The sequence below is a fragment of the Castor canadensis genome, chromosome 1 (genome assembly GCF_047511655.1).
Source record: "Castor canadensis chromosome 1, mCasCan1.hap1v2, whole genome shotgun sequence".
NCBI lineage: Eukaryota > Metazoa > Chordata > Mammalia > Rodentia > Castoridae > Castor > Castor canadensis.
Window position 1 is genome coordinate 138238865 of NC_133386.1, and position 20436 is coordinate 138259300.

Consider the following 20436-nt stretch of genomic DNA (forward strand, 5'->3'; position numbering starts at 1 on the left):
CCTGGGTTCATACACAATACCAGAACAACCAAACAAAAAACCAAAAATAATTTATTAAAAAATAAACCTATTATATGGTAGCATTTTTTTCTTTTTTTTTTGAGGTACTGGGGCTTGAACTCAGAGCTTCATATTTGCAAGGCAGGCACTCTACCACTTGAGCCACTCCAGCCAATGGTAGGTTTTTTTTGTTTTTTTTTTTTTTTTGGCAGCAGTGGAGTTTGAACTCAGGGCCTCATGCTTGCTGGGCAGGCACTCTTACTGCTTGAGCCACTCTGCCAGTGGAGGGTAGCATTTTTTTAATGAAAGTAAGTATATTATCCCAAACGAAAAAAATTATTATAATATTTTACCTTTTTTCAGATCTCTCTCTTTTAAAAATGATCAAAGATCTTTTTGCAGGTTTATTTAAAGAGTTTCACTGCATATCAAGATCATCATATATTTCCTTTAATGCTGAAGTTCAAGATAACTCTCCCTCTTCTTTTTTTTTTTTGATGGGACTGGGGTTTGAACTCAAGGCTTCACCCTTGCAAAGCAGGAACTCTATTGCTTGAGCCATGCTGCCAGTCTCTCTGCTGTGGTTATTTTGGAGACAGATTCTCAATAACTATTTGCTGGGCTGGTCTCAATCCTCCCGATCTCAGCTTCCCAAGTAGCTAGGATTACAGGTGTGAGCCACCAGTGCCCAGCTCCAAATCTCTTTAATGCATGACTGAATTCTTGTCTGCCTCTGCGATTGATTGTTTCAGTCTATTGCAATTGATTGTTTTGCTTGTAGTATATAAAGAAAAAACAATGCCAAATAGATGTGATTGAAAAGGGAGGAATGTTTTAATTGCTCTTTAAAATAATGGTGGCTATTCTTTTTTGATGCTACTCCAGAGCTTGAGAACTGTAGTTTTTTAAGGTCCATTACCTTATGAATCTGAAACTTTATCAATGAACTTTTCATATTGTTACATTAGCATCCATTGGTTCATTTTGAACTTTGAATAAATCTTTAACACATGTGATTTTGTTAGTATCATGCATTGGTTATTTGGAAAATACTGGTTCACTGGTGTTTTGATCTCCTCAGGCTACTATAACAAAATATTACAAACCTAGTAGGTTTTTGTGTGTGTGTGTGTGTGTGTGTGTGTGTGTGTGTGTGGTATTGGGGTTTGAATTCAGGGCCTATCCCTTGAGCCACTCCAGTAGCCCTTTTGTGTGATGGTTTTTTTTAAGATAGGGTCTGGCAAACTGTTTGCCTGGGCTGGCCTTGAACCACAATCCTCCTGATCTCTGCCTCCTGAGTAGCTAGGGTTACAGACGTGAGCTACCAGCACCCAGCAAACAGGATAGTTTAAACAATAGAAATTTCTTATCTCACAGTTCTGGAGGCTAGAGTCCAAGATCAAGATGCTACCATGGTCAGTTTCTGGTGAGGGCTTTCTTCCTGGCTTGTAGATGGCCATCTTTTGGCTATGCACTCACATGCACAGAATGGGAGATAGAGTAAGAAGGATGTTGGGAAGGATTGCATGAGCTTGTTCAAGCTCTCTGGTGTCTCCTTTTCTTTTTTCTTTTTGGATCTTTGAGACAGGGTGTTGCTATGTAGCCCAGACTGGCCTCCTGAGTACTAGGGTTACAGGTGTGTACCATCACACCAGGTTTGGTGTATCTTCTTAATAAGGGTGCTAATCTCATCATAATGCCCTTCCCCATGACCTCATCTAAACTTAAAAATAATTTAAACCTAATTATCTCCCAAAGGCTCCATCTCCAAATACCACCACATTGGGGAGATAGGACTTCAACATGAATCTGGGGGTAGGGGGTGTGGGACACGATTCAGTCTATGTCACTCAATCATGCAGATCTTCTAAATGTTGACATTTTAAGTTGTATTATGTAAAAAAAATTTCACATTTGTTAATACTGTCACTGCTCTCTTCAGACAAGTCTTTTTTAATTTTCTTTTGAAAGCTCAAATTTTATTATTGGCAGCAAATACTGACAGTTGTTTTCCTTGAAGTGACAGTCTCACATTGTTCATTTTTGAAAAAATGTCTGCCAAACATCCAAATCTGAATAATTAGTTTGTCTGCCAGTTGTTCTTTCAAGTAAAAATGGTGTTTCATAAAAAAAGCAGCTAGTTCAGCTTGCATCTCAATTACACAAGTGCTTTAATGCTTTTCCTTGAGGCAGTTCTGCCCTTTGATATACAACAGAAATGTTTTATGTATATATCCTGTTTTATCACACAGAATATTAAGATGTGTAAAGATGGAGATTTAACAAAATTAATTATTTTTCCAGTTCCATAAAAAACATTACTTAGTGAAACTGGGAAAATGCACTACTACATTTTGGTGTCACTGTCTTAATTCCGTAACTGCTAATTTTTTTCTTTTTTTGCCAATTGGAACATGACAAGCAGCACATAGTGTCTGTCCACCTGTCAATAAGTTCATCATCTGTGCAAGTTAATATATTTTTATTTAATATGATTATGTTTTAGGCTTTTCTTTTCCCTTCCTTTCTTCCTCCCTTCCTTCCTTTTTTTGAGACTGGATTCTATAGTTCAGGCTGACTTCAACTTGTGATCCTCCTGCCTCACCCTCCCAAATGCTGGGATTACTAGCATGTCTGACTCCATGCTTATTTCTTATGGGGGGAGTAGGTGGTTATATCAAACCTTTATTAAAAATACTGTTTTGAAAGCCTGCACAAATGCAGTTTTTCACTTGTGTTTGGTAAAACCAAAAAACATTGGAGTTGAGCAGTTTCACAACTTTTTTTCTGGATGTTAGAAAATGATTAGGCTTGGTGTTTATTCTTCACTTTGTGGTGAAGGAAAAATCTGAAGTGACCTTTAGAGAAGTCTGCATAAAAGCCACTCTTTAGCTGCATTCCATTTCCCCTACCCTTAACTTGCAGCATTTACAGTCGTAAAAGAAAGACTCAGATGAAGCCATAGCCAGCAAATTGTGTTGGGTAGTAACTTTGGTTTACCACTGTGATTGAGCAGAGGAGAATGAGAAAGGGGTAGGCAGGCTATACAAGTCTTAGTGCTGAACATAATCATGTGTATTTTCAGGTTAGCACCTCTATAATATTCATTGCATTTAAATCTCACAATTCTCTTGTAGGGTGGTTGTAATTTTTTTGTTATATGTGAGAAAGCTTTGGCTCAGAGATGTTGAGCCTATGCAGACCCATAAACTAGTAAATGGCTAGTGTGGATTTACTCCCAGACTTTTGTCTCCAAAGCCTAGAAATGCTTTTTCCAGTGTACATGATGCCTCCTTGGGATAGTGTCTTACTGATTATTTGTGTGTCTTTGATACTTGGAACCTTTAGGTCTTTAGTGCATTATTGAATAGTCCTTGCTAAATGAGTGAACCATATTTTACAGCTTAGGCTATAACCTAACTACTCTGAGCCACTTTGTGTGCACACTAGAATCTGGATACCATTTGTTGCTATGGGGAAAGGTTAAACCAATAAACTCTACATTTATTTAAATAGTTTGGATATTCAGAAATCTAAGATCACTAATGGGATGGCTTTTCTTTAGACTATTAATTTTCTTTGGGAATATATAACACATCTATTTTGTTCTGGCTTATACTGTTACTTGTTATGAGACCTTGGGCACATTACTTCACTTTCCTGTGTCTCATTTGTTTTTTGGGTGGTACTGGCTTTTAACTCAGGGCCTCATGCTTGCTATCGCTAGGTAGGTGCTCTACCACTTGAGCCACTTCACCAGTCCTTCTCTGTGTCGGGTATTTTCGAGATAGGGTCTTGAGAACTATTTGCCTGGTGACTGGCTATGAAATGATCCTCCTGATCTTTGCTTCCTGAGTAGCTAGGATTACAGGTATGAGCCTCCAGAGCCTGGCCTTGTGTCTCATTTTTTAATCTTTAAATAGGGAAGAGCAAAAATAATAATAGTACATAATTCCTAGGTAGTTGTGACTATTGAATGAGATAATTCATATGAAGGATTTTCCTCATTCCTTGGCATATATTAATTTCTTAGTAAATGGTAGCTATTATTCACATTATCCTTCTAGAATGGAAGTAGGATTTATTTTGACTTTTAATATGTGATGAAGGAATAATGATTTGACTTGAACGTTTTTATTTATCTTTATTGGGGAAGTAAAGCACTGAATTTAATGGTTTTGTATTTTGTGATTTGTTTTCTGGTTGTGGCTTACTTTTTTTTTGACAACAACACTCAAGCTTTGGATATTTGCTTGGATTTCTTGGTGAAACGTTTCAGGTATGGTATGACCTTTGATTTGCCATCAGTTTTTTTTTTTTTTTTTTTTTTTGAGATGAGGGCTTTCCATGTTGCCCAGGCTGGCCATAAATTTGGGCTTAAATGACCCTTCTTTCTGAGTCCCCAGTAGTTGGGACCTATAGGTATGTGCCATGTGCTAGGCTTTCTACCAGTTTTTTTTTTTTTTTTTTAATAAAGCATTGTGGTCTTATTTTTGGTTGAAACAGGATTTGTTCTGGAAAGTCCACTGAAAGGACTGGGGGCGTGGCTCAAGTAGAAGAGGAGGGGGAGAAAGGGGATAGGGGGAGAGGAAGGAGAAGGCACCTGTCTAGGAAATGTAAGGCCCTGAGTCAAACCCTAGTACCACCAAAAAATAATTTTTGCTGGGCATTGGTGGCTCATGTCTATAATCCTAGCTACTCAGGAGGCAGAGATCAGGAGGATCATTGTTTGAAGCCAGCCTGGGCAAATGGTTCATGAGACCCTATCTTGAAAAACCCATCACAAAAAAGGGCTGGTGGAGTGGCTCAAGGTGTAGGTCCTGAGTTCAAATGCCAATACCCCCTCCAAAAAATAAATCTTTTTCCTGACTATATTAGTCATTTTTGAGGGGATCTGATATTTCTCCCAAGTACTCTGTATTTATGTATGTTGATGGTTATATCCTTATTTTTGTGATTTATGGTTCTAACAATACGTTTTGATCAGGCTGTTGAATTATGAAAGGGAAACCAACTTCATTCTAAATGAGGATATCTGAAAACCTGCCTTCCAGTCAAATGTTATTATGGACACTGTCCTGGGTGGGAATTAACATGAATCTCTTGAATACTTAAAACCTTTTGGGCTGGTGGGTTTAGTGGGCTCAAGCGGTAAAATGCCTGTTTAACATGCCCAAGACCCTGAGTTCAGTCCCCAATATTGTCCAAAAAAACAAAACCAAGAAACACCTTTGAGTTGAGGTCCACGTTCCCTAATTGGGTATAAAAGATAAGATAAGGAAGATGGACTTCCTCTCTAGTGTCATTCATTTTTTTTGCTCCCAGCTTGCATATTTTATCTCCAGCACTGCTGATATGTGCATTGTATTGTGCTTGCAGTTCTTCAGATTGAGCTTTGTCTCATCTCAGTGTCTCTGCACATGCCCTTCTTTTGGCCTAGACATCTTTTGTTATTTTTTTGATAACTCCCTCATTGTTATTCTTAATTGGTCTACTCTGACTCAGCCTTTAAAACTCAGCCTATGGGTTGATCTTTTCCAGAAAGCGTCCCTTAACTTTCCTAGGTTGGGACTGTATGTTTTATCTCTGTATTATAATTATTCATTTATCACTCTGATTATAATTATTCATTTATCATTTGTTGGTTTTCTCCATGGGAAGTGGCATGAACAGTATTCGATAATCTGTGTATTCTCAGAGCTCATCTTGGAACCTTGCACAGAATAGGCATTAGTAAGGACCTGTCAAATTAATCCCTGGTTTCAGGCTGACCTGTTAGCAGTTATAATTTCCCAGCCTGTTACTCCATGTTGCTGTAGGGTAAGTTTTAGTAGAGTGACTTTTCTGTTTTGGCTCCCTGACAAGTGTTGTCTCCACTTCACTCCAGTCTGTTCTTAATGCAGCTTTCCTCTATTCTTTGCCTATAGTTGGGTCAGTGGAGCTGTGTTCACAGTAGACATCTAGATAGTCAGAAGGAACTTGATTCGTGATGAATACTGGAATCTCACTTGGAATGAATGAATGATCACATTGGTAAATTGAGAAGTTGGGACATTATGATTGCTTTTCTGACTTAGTTTAGTTTTCTTTTTTCTGCTTCCAAGTTTCTTCTTTACTAACTTTTGGTCAATTTTAACTCCTAGATAACATAATAACATAGATGATTAAAAAACCTAATTTTATCAGTACTCTGCTTATGCATTTGATTATTTTAATGTTCATATAGGATTTGATTTACCTGGATGGTAGGATGGCAGACTTTAGAAAAAAATTCTTTTTGGTGGTATTTGGGTTTGAACTCAGTGCCTTGCACTTGTTAGGCAGGTACTCTACCAAGTTCTCAGTCCAAATTTGGGGCTTTTATGATTGCCATGTTAACCCTTTATTAGTTTCTGCCGGGTAATTTAAATTATGATTCTCAAAAATATTTTAGAGTCTTAGTAGCAAGCAAATATATGTGCATTTATTCATTTAGTTCACATGGGCGTCAGGCTCTGTGTAAAGTTGGTTCTGATGATACAGTTGAGTAAGTAAGTTTGATGTCTTCAAGGAGTTCCCAAGTGCAAGTGAATAAGGGATAAACAAATACAGTTCATTGTGTCATAGAGTCTATAAAACCAGTAGCAGAGAAGAGGTGTTTAAATTCTTTTTTAGGGGAAAATTCTTGGAGGAGGAGAAACCTGAGCTTATTTCTGAAAATAGAGTAGGTCTTATATATGAACTATTCTGGACTTAAAATCAGACCTGGATTTAAACCATAGTTCAGCCACTAATAGCTGTTTGGCTTGGGTAAGTTATATAAGTGCTCTGTGTTTTCCCCCCTGTAAAGTGAGGATGATCATGTCTGTATCTGTCTACCTACTTTGAAAGTTGTGAGGATTTGACATGAAGAGAAGAACCTCAGAAATGTCCACATAAATATATTCTGGTTATTTGTTGTTGTTTTTTCTTTTTAGATAGGGTCTTGCTAAGTTGCCCAGGCTTGCTTTGAACTGTCAGTCCTCGAACTCTTCGTCTTCTTGGCTCAGCTTCCTGACTAGTTGGGGTTACAGGTATATGGGACTGTGGCTGGCTCTTGGTTTTTGTCTCTGATTTATTCATTGACAATAGTATTTTGATAAATTGGAGCATCAGTTATCTTATCTAAATCTGAAAGAGGTGGAAAAAAGATGCAGTATCTTTGAATGTAGGTGTCATTTATGAAGTGCTAGCACTATAAGTCTCATGAATTATGGCAAAGGTTTTCAATACACAAAATACAGAATACAAAAAACTTTGATTTTGTGCTGTATGGAAGATACTGCTTAAAGTGTCTAGTGAATGATCTTTGAAAAATTATTGAGTATGTTTCTGAGTGGCTTAGATAGCAAGAAGACAAACTGGAAAGAGCTCTGTTTCCTTTTAGCAGACTTACACTTTAAAAAAAAAAAAAAAGACTTACAGTTGCATCCTTGTGATGCAGATTATGTCTTTACCACCTTCGAAGGTTGTTTAACATTTCACAATTTCATTTTCCAATCAGTAAAACTGAAAAATAATAGTTTTAAGAATTAGGGATAAATTAGTTAAAGTACATACCACTAGCTTTAATCAATTAAAAGTTTTAATTTATGGAATATTAATTTTATTCTTTTCAATATACCAGACTGCTTTAGAGAAGTTTGCTTTAAAGAATTAGGTGTAGGTTGTGGTATTCCTCAGTGGTAGAAAACTTATCTAGTGTGCACAAGACCTTGGGTTTAATCCAGAGCAGTGTAAAAAAGAAAAAAAGAGTAGGAAGTCTATCATACTGTACTGACACTGGTAGTATTTTGCATACTTCTTCAAGTTTATTCCTCAGGATAATTTTACAAGCTGAATTTATATCTCAGCTATTGTACCAACTTGCCATGTGACCTTTAAAGTTATGTAATCCTTTTATAACTTTTTTTCTTCCTCTACTAGATGGGTATACAGTGGTATTTACATTATGTAGTTGTTGGGAAGATTAAATGAGATTAAAGTATTTAGTTCAGTGTTTAGCACATGAGATGATTTCTGTAAATACTAGTGCTATAAACTAGTATTTACTACTAGTCTTCCTCTTCCCACTCCATTCACATATTGAAACTAATTCCCAGTGTGATGGTATTTGGAAATGAGACCTTTAGAAATTAAATCATGAAGGTGGAATTTTCATGATGGGATTAGTAGGTTTTTTTTTTTTTTTTTTTTTTTTGGTGGTATTGAGGTTTGAATTCAGGGCCTCACACTTGTTAGGTAGGCACTTTCCCACTTGAGCCTGAGCCTTTCCACCAGCCCAGTTAGTGCTCTTGTAAGGAGAGATACCGGAGAGATTGCCTCTCTCTATGCTTTTAGTCAATTGAAGATGCAGTGAGAAGAGGGCCATCTGTACATCAAGAAGCAGGCCCTCATCAGGCATTGGATGTCCTGACACCTAGATTGGATGTCCTGGCACCTAGATCTTGGACTTTTCAGCCTCTAGATCTGTGAGATGTAAACGTTTGTGGTATTCAGTTACATACACAGCAGCCTGAACTGACTAAGATGGGCAGCATGGTTGTATCACTTTCATTTTGTAAATGAGGAACTGGACACAGATTTAGAAATCTGACTATATTTACTAGTAGGAATCATATATTGGATTCATTCCAGTTTGTGTGATGCAAAAACCTTTACTGTTTATCCTTTTACCAGGGTACACATACACATGTGTATATATTTATACACACACATATATACATGCACATACACAAATATATATATTTGTATATTGTTTTTCTTTTTTCTTTTTTTGAGAGGGTCTTGCTGTATAGCCTAGATTAGCCTTAAATTCCCCATGTACCCCATGCTGGCCTTGAACTTGTGATCCTCTTGCCTCAGACTCTCAAGTGCTGGGATTACAGGCCTGAACCACCGTGTCTGACTTACATTTTATAATTAATATTTCATTTACATGTAAATTTATTCTGAAATGCTAGAGTGTTTGGAAAGAACTTGTTATTAGGTATTTTAAGCTTTCAATGATGCTTTACTACTAATTTAGGAAAGAACTCTTTGGTCTGACTTCCATGTAATCAGATAAAATTTAAGGGTAGATATTCTGGGTGATGGTCAGTGATTAGTAAAAACAATGTATGTGTGACATACATTTATTGACATAGTTTAATAAGTTGTTGACGTTTGTGTATTTCCATGAAACCATCACTGCAATTCAGATGGTGAACATATCTATCACTTCCTAAATGTTTCCTTGGTATCCCTTTGAAATTATTCATCTGTCTCTCCCCTCAATTCTCTCTCTCCCCAAGCAACTACTGATGTGTTTTTTAGTACATAATTTAAATAATGGTTTTGAAGTCATACCAGTTAGATTCAGTTGTGTCATCTCTCAGCCTTGGTTTACTCACCTGTAAAATAGATTCTGCTGTCTGTCCAGAGGACCATAAGGAATAATGTATACAAAGAACATAGCATAGTGCCTATCACATAGTGGACCCTCCAATCTTGGAAGCCAGTATTATAAGCCATGATTTCAGTTGGTGGTCCATGATATATTTAGTAGTTCAGAGCTCCATCGTGCTTTTCCATTACCTAGAGTTTGTGTTCTCTTCCACTTGAACTGGCTTCCAGTGTTTGTGAAACAGGAAAGTTTAGACTTAGGCATCTTGAGGCCTAAGGGGCTTTCTGGTGCCTACCCCACCATGCCCAGTGTTCCACATGCTATTAGTTATGAACAGATGTTCTTCATAAGCAAAGAACTAAGCAGATTTTTGAGTTCTTCCTGTGCCTATATTTTATTCTGGCATTATGATAAAGCTGCATAAGCAAGGAGCGTGTGGTCAGACTTCTAGGTTTCAGTTTCCATTCTGCCTTGAGCAAATCATAAAATCTTTCTGAGCCTGTTTTCTCACTTGATGTATGATTATCACTCACTTTTTATAAAGTTATAAACTTAATGTTTGTTGAGAGGGTAAAAAGAGAATTTTGAAAGTGAATTTCATAATGAGGTCATAGTTCATTTTTATCATTCCATAACTGCCTCGTTAGTGTAAGAACTTCATGAAAGGTGCAGGTAGAATTTAGGTTTGATATTTTGTAGTTCTTTTTTTTTTTAAGAATTTTATTTGGTTCTACTAGGTAGAACAAAAAAGCAAAAACTCAAAAGTGCTTCTGACTTTTATGTCAGAATCTTTAATTCAAATATTAGTTTTAGAAGCTCTGTGGCTTTGGGCAAGTTATTTAATTTCTTCAAGCTGTAAATTCTCACCTGTCAATAAGGGGTACCTGTTCTACCTCAGAGGGCTGTTGGGGAAAATAAAAGTGCAGTGTCTACAGTGGTTGGCATATAGTAGATGTCTGGTGATGGTATTTTCATTTCTAAAATTTGTAGATTGTGCATTCATTGAGCTGTTACGAAAGGATGATTTTGGCTTCCCTCTTTCTTCCATGATACAGTTCAGCACAGGATAGCTGTTAGGTAGTGTGTCTCAGGTTTCTCATTTAACTTTGAAAATGTAGTTTGTGGTTTATGATGTTTACAGGCATTGTAAAGAGATTTTTTTTTTCTTTTTTAATGGAAGGAGCCTATGCCATGCTTTTGTATTTTCTCATTAATTCTCATTGCTCTAGATGGAGGTACATTGTATTGTTGGGAGCCAAAGAAACCAGGGGTCATTTTCTTGTCTCTCCTGTGTTTATTTGGGTTGGAGGACTGTCTGAAGATTTTCTAGTGAGTAAAGTGGGTTTACTCAGTTCAGATTCTTCTTCCTGGGTGAGCCAGGGAATGAACTACTGGGGGAGAAAACAAATAGGAAAAAGCAGGGAAAACTGGTGAGTTCTATCAGGATCTTTGAGTTTGATTCTTCATTTCCCCTTTTTTCCTCTAAAGCTTGTATGTGCTAACACAAAGGAAGCTTTAAGATGGTGGTCTGCATTGTAATTTCCTAGAAATTACTGCTTCTGGTAACTGCTCATTCAGTTTGCACCTCTTTGCTGCAGTGGATGAAACAATGGGGACAATAAAGCCATTTATCTAATAGCTGTAGCCTCAATGGGATGTTTGTTTTAATAATGGCATAATTTGCAGGGCTCATAAATTGTGATTTTATTCTCATGGAAATAACTGCCTGGTGGTATTTGGATTCTCAAGTCTCCTGTTGTGGATAATTTCACTAACATTCTGGCTGACAATTCCCTTTATTTCAGACTTCATTTTAGATTGTTCAGGCTGGTTAGGTAATTAGCCCAGTGCAGAGCCAATTTCCTTTAGTTTGGGGCTGGCAGGTGGTTACTAGGTAACTAGAAAATCTTCTGAAAGGGAAGAAATTCTGCTTAGGGATTTAAGGCAAATACTCAGGTTTATTTTGATTATCTGGGATTTAAAAAAAAATTTATCCAAAGCTAAAATATCGATGAAAATTAAAAATTTAAGTCATTTGAATATTTTATGTGATACTAAATAATATTTGGAGTATTGTATGTTTGTGTTTTAAATTATCATCTGTGTGCTTAGGGTAAATCCACAGAGGGCAAGGATGATTATAGCTATCACGTGGTAGACATTGCCCTAGGTATTTTACATATATTATTTATAAATCTTAATGAGAATCCTGAGAGGTAGGTTTTGTTTCCATTTTACCTATCCAAAATCATAAGTTCAGAGAAGTAACTAAATTAAAATATCCCAGCTAATTAGCAACAGGCCATTTACTATAATTCAAAGCCCATACTAGGTTTTCAATTATAGTATAAGACATTCTGAAGATACAGTCAAGTTTCTATTAAACTCAGCTATTATAGCATTTGGCTCAGTGATACATTAAATATGAATTAGAACCTATCATCAGATGTATTTTTTTTTTTCTTTTTTGAGAGAGGGTCTCGCTATGTAGACCAGCCTGGCCTTGAACTTTCAATCCTCCTGTTAGCGGTGCTGGTGCAGTCTGTGATCAGAAGATCCTGGTTTTTGTGTGCCAAATGGAAAAGTCCAAGCAAAGCATGTGGATGAGGTGAGGTAGAATAGCTTTATTGAGGAAAGGGGAGTCATCCGTTCTGCCAGGTGGGAAAAGGGAAGAAGAAGAAGGGGGCATGGTGGGTGCAGGTGGAGTCCGCCAACAGAGAGAGTGTACTTTTCTTTTTCAGGTAGCTTTAAAACCTACACTACACCATGGGAGGGCAGGTCCAGGAGGTTCCCACCTAATAATGAATGAGTGGGGAGGGGCATGGGCGGTTCCTGCCAGGTGAGGGTGGTCTGGCCCATCCCCAGGCAACCTACATGAGCCCCAACCTTTTTCTGCTTCTAGCCTGCCTTATTCCTGCTCCCATCTCTCCTCTCCAGCATTGGGAACTCAGTCATGTGCCACCATGGGTGTGGCTCAAGTGGTGGAGTGTCTGTCTAGCAAGTGTAAAGTCCTGAGTTCAAACCCCAGTACTGCCACAAAAAAAAAATTCTTTAAAAGTCTTCAATGTTCTAGGCACCTGTGGCTCATGCCTGTTATCTTAGCTACTCAGGAGGTAGAGATCAGGAAAATCGAGATTCGAAGCCAGCCCAGGGTAATAGTTTGGGAAACTCTATCTTGAAAATACCCAACACAAAAAAGGGCTGGCGGAGTGGCTGAAGTGATAGAGCGCCTGCCTAGCAGGTGTGAGGTTCTGAGTTCAAACCCCATTACTGCCAAGAAAAAACAAAACAAAAAAACACTCTCCAGTGCATGGTGTAATCACTGGAAATAACCCCAGTCTTGGGGTTGGGGAACTGGGTTTCAAAATCTTGGCACTGCCACTTATTGGTGACCTTTGATAGGCTTCTGAACTGTCATTGGATACTCACTTTACAGGAATGTCAGGGCTAACATGTGGTAATATTTGTATAACATAATAGGGGCTCAATAAATGTTGATTTCCTTCCTTCTTGACTAACTACTACTAGTGAAGGGTATTATCAGGGAATAGTATGATACTTCTTTCATCATTGGTCATAGGATTTATAAAAAGATGGACAACTTCTAGTTCCATTATATTTTAAAATTGATACTGTTAAATTAACTAGAGTTCATTTTTTCTCTAGGAGCTTGCTGTCTCAGCTAGGTAATTTGTCTGAGAGAAATTTAGACAGCTGGTTCATTGTCTTATCTCCTTCCTTGGTCAAGACAGTGAGTGCATATGTGGAAAAGGGCATTGGATTTGTGATGATACAAATTTGCTTCAGGGTCCAACTTTGCTCCTTACTAGGTGAGTTTCTTGGAACAACTGACTTTTCTGTCACTTGGGATAAGGGTAATAATAGCTGACCTTCCCATCTATTGTGAGGATCAAATGGGATAATGGATGTGAAAATGCCTTTTAAATTGAAAAAAATGCTAGGCAAGTTACTAATTATTGTGTGATTTATAATTATATTAGTGGGCCTTGGTGAGAATTCATTGCCAACTATTTTAAGAGGAAAATTAAAAATTTCACTTGCACTATATAAGGGAGACATTTTTTGATAAGTTTTCTTTATAGTCCTTAGGGACCATTGAAGAGGTCCTAGGTAGAGAAAGTACTGAGTGAATGTAACTGCATGGTGGAAATGAGAGTGGGGTGGGGGTAGGGACGCAATGTGAGGCAGGCCAAGGGGACTTAGGGAAGAATTTAGGTGTGAAGTTTAGATCATAGTCTAATCTTGATTCCTAGAATAAGGAAGAGGGAGTCCCCTTGTTTAGAAAATTCAGGACTGTGGACATCATGTGGAGGATTGGTTGAAGAGTAGAAATGGAGCTTCCCTAAGGAGGACACTCAAGTTGAAATTCCAATTTTAAGTTTCATTCCTAACTTTCCCTACTCCCCCAGTATTCAAGTGTATCTATTTTGGAGGGTAAATGAGTTAGAATTTTTATACATGAATCCAGTAGTGTCTCTCAGGTGAGCACATTGGCATTATCTTCATTTAAAGAGGTGCAGGTGGCTGGCAAGTGGGAGATCTGCTTCCATGAATTAGAAAGCTTAATTTTATGCAGTCATATTCAGGTAATCTCTTCCTGCAAGTTGATTCTGCTTATAGCGGTTTAGTAATGCAGATGATATTTTTCCTTTGTGGAACATCAACCCAAATTTTCTTTGTGTTTAATTACTGATATATCTCTGTGCTTTAGTGTATTGGTTGAGGATTTTTCCACATGAGGAAAGGTTCTGGTCTGGATTTTGGTCCACACTGGTTTTACTCACTTTTCTTTCAAGGCTGTGTTGGTTTTTCTTTACTACAAGTAAAGAATAGTCTAGGACAGACTTGAAGTTTGCATTTTATATGATTGTAAGAACACATTTAGGTGGTTGAAGCATTTTATACACATTATGAAAACAGAATATCGAGACTTGTTAAAAATGATTGTGAAAAGGAGGGGTAGGGGATGAGAAGGAATTATAGTGAATTTTATCAGAGTACTATGCATATATGAAAATACCAGTGAAAGTCCTTTGCATAAGCAATATATGCTAATAAAAATGTAAAAATCCTCTCACCTGCAAAAAAACCACACATTTAGATTTCTTTTCTACCCCTTTTGTGTTTGAAGGTCATGCAGTGATTAAGTAATGTGATGAGTTTTCGTAGATTGTGTGAATCAGTCTCATTTACTTTATGTTATCATAATTCTGGCAATATTTTTGTGTTACTTATTTTTCTTTTTCCTAATCTGTTTCTTGCACTAAAATGGTAGCTATTAAGGCAGGACCGTATTTGATATTTTGTTTTCTCTTCCCCATCTTTGTATTCACTGTATTCAGCACAGAGGTAAGGATGATAATGATGATGCTAGCTAATTAACACTGTGCTATGTGCTAGCCATTGTGCCAAGTTCAGTGTTTGTTTTAATCTGCATCCCCATTTTATAGGAGAGAAAATTGAGTCTCAGTGAAAGGAAGTCATTTGCTCAGTCTCACAGCTAATGAAGGAATGCAGCTGTAACTAGAATCCAGTCTGACTCCAGAGTCTACATACTTAACTCCTACACTATATTTTCTAAGAAACAACTTATCTGAATATATAGGTATATGTGAAATATATTTTGTTTTTAACCTTAGGCTTTTTGTATTCAGGAAAAGTCAGGAAAAAGGAAGTGAATTAATTATACAAGATCATAATTTGCAGAGTGGCAGAATCTGGACTTCAATCTCAGTTTTCCCAACTCTACATTCCATATTTTTTTCCCTTTTACTGTACTTTTAGCTGTCAGAGCTTCACATCTATTTCTTTAGAAATGCACCATAATCTTTTTTGATATGGGAAGTAAGTTGTTTCATTTAGGCTAACTGAAGGTAAGAGTCAGTCTTAAGAAGTCAGTCTTCCTGTGTGCTTTTATATTTCAAATCCAAGGAGCAAAATTCCCTGGTAGATGGATTGTGAGAGCTATTTGAGGGTAGAAAGGACAGTGCTGAGTATGTGTGTGTTTTCTCTATTCCTAGTAGCTTTCACAAAGAGTTTTCTGTAAAGGTTTCTGAGGGAATGTATGATTGAAAAAGTCGATGTTGAGTCTAGTATTATTAAAGAGTGATGGTACTAAAATTGCTAGTTTACTTTTATATCCTATGCTTTCTCCTGACTGCTTCATTTTTGGTCACTATTTGATTATGTTTTAGAATTATAGTAACCCTAATTATAGTGGCATTTAATATAGTTGAGTCAGTATATGATAACTGTCTGTAACCTTCATATGAGAGAGCATTTGTGATGCTTAAAGATAGAATTTTTCTGATGTCTGGGTGAATTTAATTGTACTTGACCCTTTTTGATTGCCTTGTCAGATTTCTTTTGTGTTTCTATAAAGAGCATATGACAGTGGCAAATTAGTTTTCCAGTATATTTTAACTGCATTTTAAATGAAGAAATTGAAGTAGTACTGTGTTCTGTGAGTTCTTTTTTTATGTTGAAATATTAGCATTTAAATAACAGAAGATTATTTTAATACTATTAGAAAATTTACAAAGTTTGAAATAGCATAGAGCTGGAAGAGACTGCCATCTGCTTTACCTCTCATATATTATTGATGAGGAACAGAAGGTCATAGAAGTCAGTTGATTTGTTTAAGGTCATACTGTTTGAAAAGGGAGAACCTGGGACTAGAATTTAGGTTTCCTTGTATTCACCACAGCACATTTTTTTCCCTCTGAAAATTGTTTGCCCACTTTGGCAGTTTCGAAGGCAGGTAATGCCCTAAATGTGTTATCACACACTCAGTCATAGGCTTTTTTTTTTTTTTTTGGCTTATCTGTTCTGCAAATATATATCATATCCCTTTATTTTTTTAAAAAAGGAAATTGTATGACTTTTGATAAGAACTTCTCAATAGAAACAAACAGCTTGAGGGGCTAGTTACATTAAGAGCCTTCTTCCTCATCCTTGAGAAGAAGCCAGTTTGACTTACTTAGTTCTAGGAACTCTCATCTCTAAACACAGTACTATTATAGCCTTGCTACTTGGTTTTCCACTTGCTTTGTCCTGTGTTATTTTTGTATATAATTACAGGTCAAAATATTTGACAATTCCTAAGCCCTTCCTATTTTAGTTTGATGTGGTTGTTATGTTCAGGTAAATCACACCTCACCTAAGAATGTCAGGATTGATTCTGTTGTTCCAGATTGTAGATTTGATTGTTGTTTAGTAATCTACATATTACTGGATCTCATAAGAGTTAGTTGTTTTAAGGTAGAATCTGTATAAGATAAAAAATTAGAACTTTCAATTTTGATTAGTTGACTACAATCCTAGGCCTGCTCTCTTGCTGGGCACACCTTGATTCCTGTGTTCTCATTTTATGTCTGTGAGTGCACATGTACACTCTTGAATGTTCTCTCCAATCTTGAAGGCAGTACCAGTAGCTAGTAGAATTTTAGCTCCTTGAAGTTTGTTTTACTTATTTTCCTTGCAGCATTTTACAAGCTTGTAGGGTATGTAGTTGCCGAAACAGATCCAACATTCAGTAACTCAAACAAAATAGGTATTTGTCTTTTATATGACAGTCTAGAGGTAGAGTTGTTGAGAATTATTTATTTATTTTTGCAGTACTGGGGTTTGAACACAGGGCCTGATGTTTCCTAGGCAGTTGCCCCAGTGGTAGATTGGTTATGACTACAGTGGTCAGAGGTTCTGCTCCCCAAAATCATCTAGGGAAACCAATTTCCTTCTACCTCATTGCTATTCCAGAATGAAATGGAATGCCCAAAGACAGCTTATTAACACATCCAACTTCTAGTCTGTGAAAAAGGAGAAGAAAGAGAAGAGGGCACATAGTTTCCCTAAAAAATGGGGTTGGAGGTGTAGCTCAGTGGTAGTGTGTATGCTTAGCATGCATGAAGCTCTGGGTTCAGTCCCCACACCTCCCTGTTCCCTGCAAGAGAAAAAAGAGCCAGAAATTGTTTATATCAATTTCTCTGGCATCTCATTCATTATATTTAGAAACATGGCATGCCTTGGTGTAAATGACACAGGTAAGTGTGGTTTTTAGCAGGGCTGCATGTGTCCAGTTAAATCTTGGCATAAGGAGAAGGTTGGGAAATGTCTGTCTACTTAGAGAAATGGATACTACTAGCAGTCTTTTCCTCAAAGTCATCCATTATTTTAGTTAATTCTCACCACAACTTTGCGATACATATTATAACCATTGCTAACTGAGAATCTGAATTTGAGATATTAAGTGACTGGCTTAAAATCAAAAGGTTGGCTTAAAACTGAACTTTTATCTTCTTCCCAAATCTTCTCTTCATGTTTCTTAAATCAGTGAATGACACCACCATTTCCTCAGTCACTCCAGCTGGAAATTTGGGAGTTCCTTATCTTCCCATACTCCTTCATTCACTAAGCTGTGTAGATATTGTCACCTTAACATTTCTCAAATCTGTGTCTTTCTCCATCCCCATAGCTGTTGCCTTAGTTTAGACTCTCAGTATCCTTTATCTGGACAGCAGCCTCCATTTTTTTCTCTGCTGCCAGGATCATCTCCAGTGATGTCCTCATTTCAGACCACGCTTGCTAAACCACTTGCAATCCTCAGTACTTAAAATATGCTGTTTTGTTGCCAGGTTTTTACTCATGTCTTTGTTTCTGCTCAAATGGACCCTTTTCCCCTCTCAACTTGGCAAACATGACCATATTTTATTTTAAAAATAATAGTACCAGCATCCTTTACTCTATAAAGCTGTTGCTCTCTTTTGAGGGTAGAATTGACAATTTCTGTTCATGCTTCTCCTGTGCTGATGCTTGTCATAGAACTGGTAACACTTTTGTTAGATGTCCTTTTTTTTTATGATCACCACTTAACACGGTGCCTGATAGAGAGTGGCTACTTAATAATTGCTTGAATGGAATATGTGACGTACTGGTACTTGAATCCAAATCCTGAAATTTTATCATGATGACTCATCCCATGTAAGTACATACATATTTCTCAAGAGTTTAACACCAAATTTGGAAATCTGATCTTGCAGGAGCTTTTTTCTTTGTCCATTAAGAGTTGTCTTGCTTGAAAAGGGCTATTTCATCTTATAGGCACTTTTATGACATCATTGACTGTCATGTGTTTAGTGTTCACATAAACAGTTTGATTGACTTCTCTCTTTTTTTTTTTTTTTTTTTTTGGTGGTACTGGGGTTTGAACTCAGGTCCTCACATTTGCTAGGCAGGCATTCTACCACTTGAACCACTCCATCAGCAGTTTCATTGACATTTCTTTGAACCCAAACTTTAACCTTAGGGTCATCAAACTTATGGAAAACTTGGATTTTTGGGATGTGCTTTATTTGACTTTTTATACAGAGGCTGCTAAAACTATTGTCTATAATTTACAAAATAAAAAATTGTTGGATATTTGGCTTTACTTTTTGTGATTACATCAAGAAACATAAGAAATTTGCTTTACATTTTGGAGGAAAGCTAGGCAAATTAGAAAAAGATACAGTCCCTTGAAGATGGTTTTTATTCTTAAGGTTATTTACAAAGTACATTAAAATGAAAAACGTGATAACGTCAGTTTACAGTAGGCACTGTTTAGGGAAACATGACAACACCTCCGTGATGACTAAAAACTCAGTCTGGCCATTTATCATTTCTGATCACTGAGGCTCACTTATTGTAGGTTTATGCCATCTGCTTTGGTGCTTATCCTTTAAAATTCAGTTGGTGGATGGTAACATGATAAAAGGTAATAAAGCTTGAAATATGGCAGTCATTTGGTCTGGTTTACATTTCAACTAATTGCACACAAACTTAAGTGTCTTTGGGAAAAAGGAAAAGGGGGAATTAATGCCATAGTCAACTATTTTCATCTCAGCTTGAGCCCTGCACACCTGTCACTGGCTTGCGGAAGTTTTCTTCCATAATTAAGAGCTCCTCTCTCATATTATTATTTAATTGGATGCCACAAGAGCCTGGTAAAACAGTGGAATCCTCTTAATTGCATACCAGCTTTTAAAACAAATCACTGATGTTTAATGTGGTATTGTTTTTATAAACCTTCCCTGGAAACAGTTTTGATTGCTTCAAGTCCAAAAGAAAATAAATGTAGTATCTATGTTTTAGAGAATTGAAGAGATTGCTCTTTACAAAAGCAGCACCATATCATTCTTTGAAACCTTTTTCCTTTAAGTGTTAAAGAACATAATAAGTAACATTTGTATTGTGCTTTACAGTTTGACCACATGCTTTCCCTTGTTTTGATTCCTATAATAGCTCCAAGAAAGATATTATAATCATGTTTTCTATTTTACACGTGAGGAAACTGGTCACCTCACCTATAGTCAAAAAAGTGACTAGTTCAAGGTTACACAGTTAGTAAGATGATACAGACTGGTGCAGACTCTAAGCCCTACCTCTTTTTTTGGTATGATAGCTTGTGCTTTCTCAATAAGCATAAACTTCAGGTGTGGAAATGTCAATTTATTTGGGTTTTCCTTTAACTTGTTTTGTTATAATGTCTCAATTTAGCTTAGTGGTTTGGTATTGTTTGAATTGTCAACCCTTACATCTGTAGTATAACAGAAAGAGGCAGCCTGGTGGTAGGTGAAGAAGTTAGAAGTGTTGGGAAATGATATCATTGTTCTAGTTAGATTAGTCTATGTATCTATATAATACATACATACATATGTACAAGATATATATCCATAAATCCTTGTATGCCTATGTGTTTAAGTATAGTCCCTGTGCTTAAACATATATGAGTAATAATACTGTTAAGTGTGTTAGTAATAAATTAAGGTTATAATTTGCCATGTTAGAGAAAACAGTTAATTAATAGATAAACCTCAGCAAAATGTATCTTAAGTTTTAAAATAGATAACCCAGAAATATGAAAATTAAAAATGGTCCTAGATAAGATTCTATTATATATGTACATATATTTGATGAATAACGTGTAACTTTAGGATAACACTTGCACAGTGCTTGACATTCTGTTGAGATTCAGT

At 36.7% G+C, this 20436-nt stretch overlaps 1 protein-coding gene and 1 non-coding gene across 5 annotated transcripts in view; one reads left to right on the plus strand and one right to left on the minus strand.

Annotated features, from left to right (window-relative positions):
• Nucleotides 1-20436, plus strand: part of Fam168a (family with sequence similarity 168 member A) — a 164326-nt gene that overhangs the window by 11941 nt on the left and 131949 nt on the right. The gene's annotated exons all lie outside the window — the stretch shown is intronic.
• Nucleotides 2405-2467, minus strand: LOC141416516 (small nucleolar RNA SNORD43). Its single transcript, XR_012441207.1, has one exon. It is a non-coding gene; the product is annotated as a small nucleolar RNA SNORD43 (small nucleolar RNA).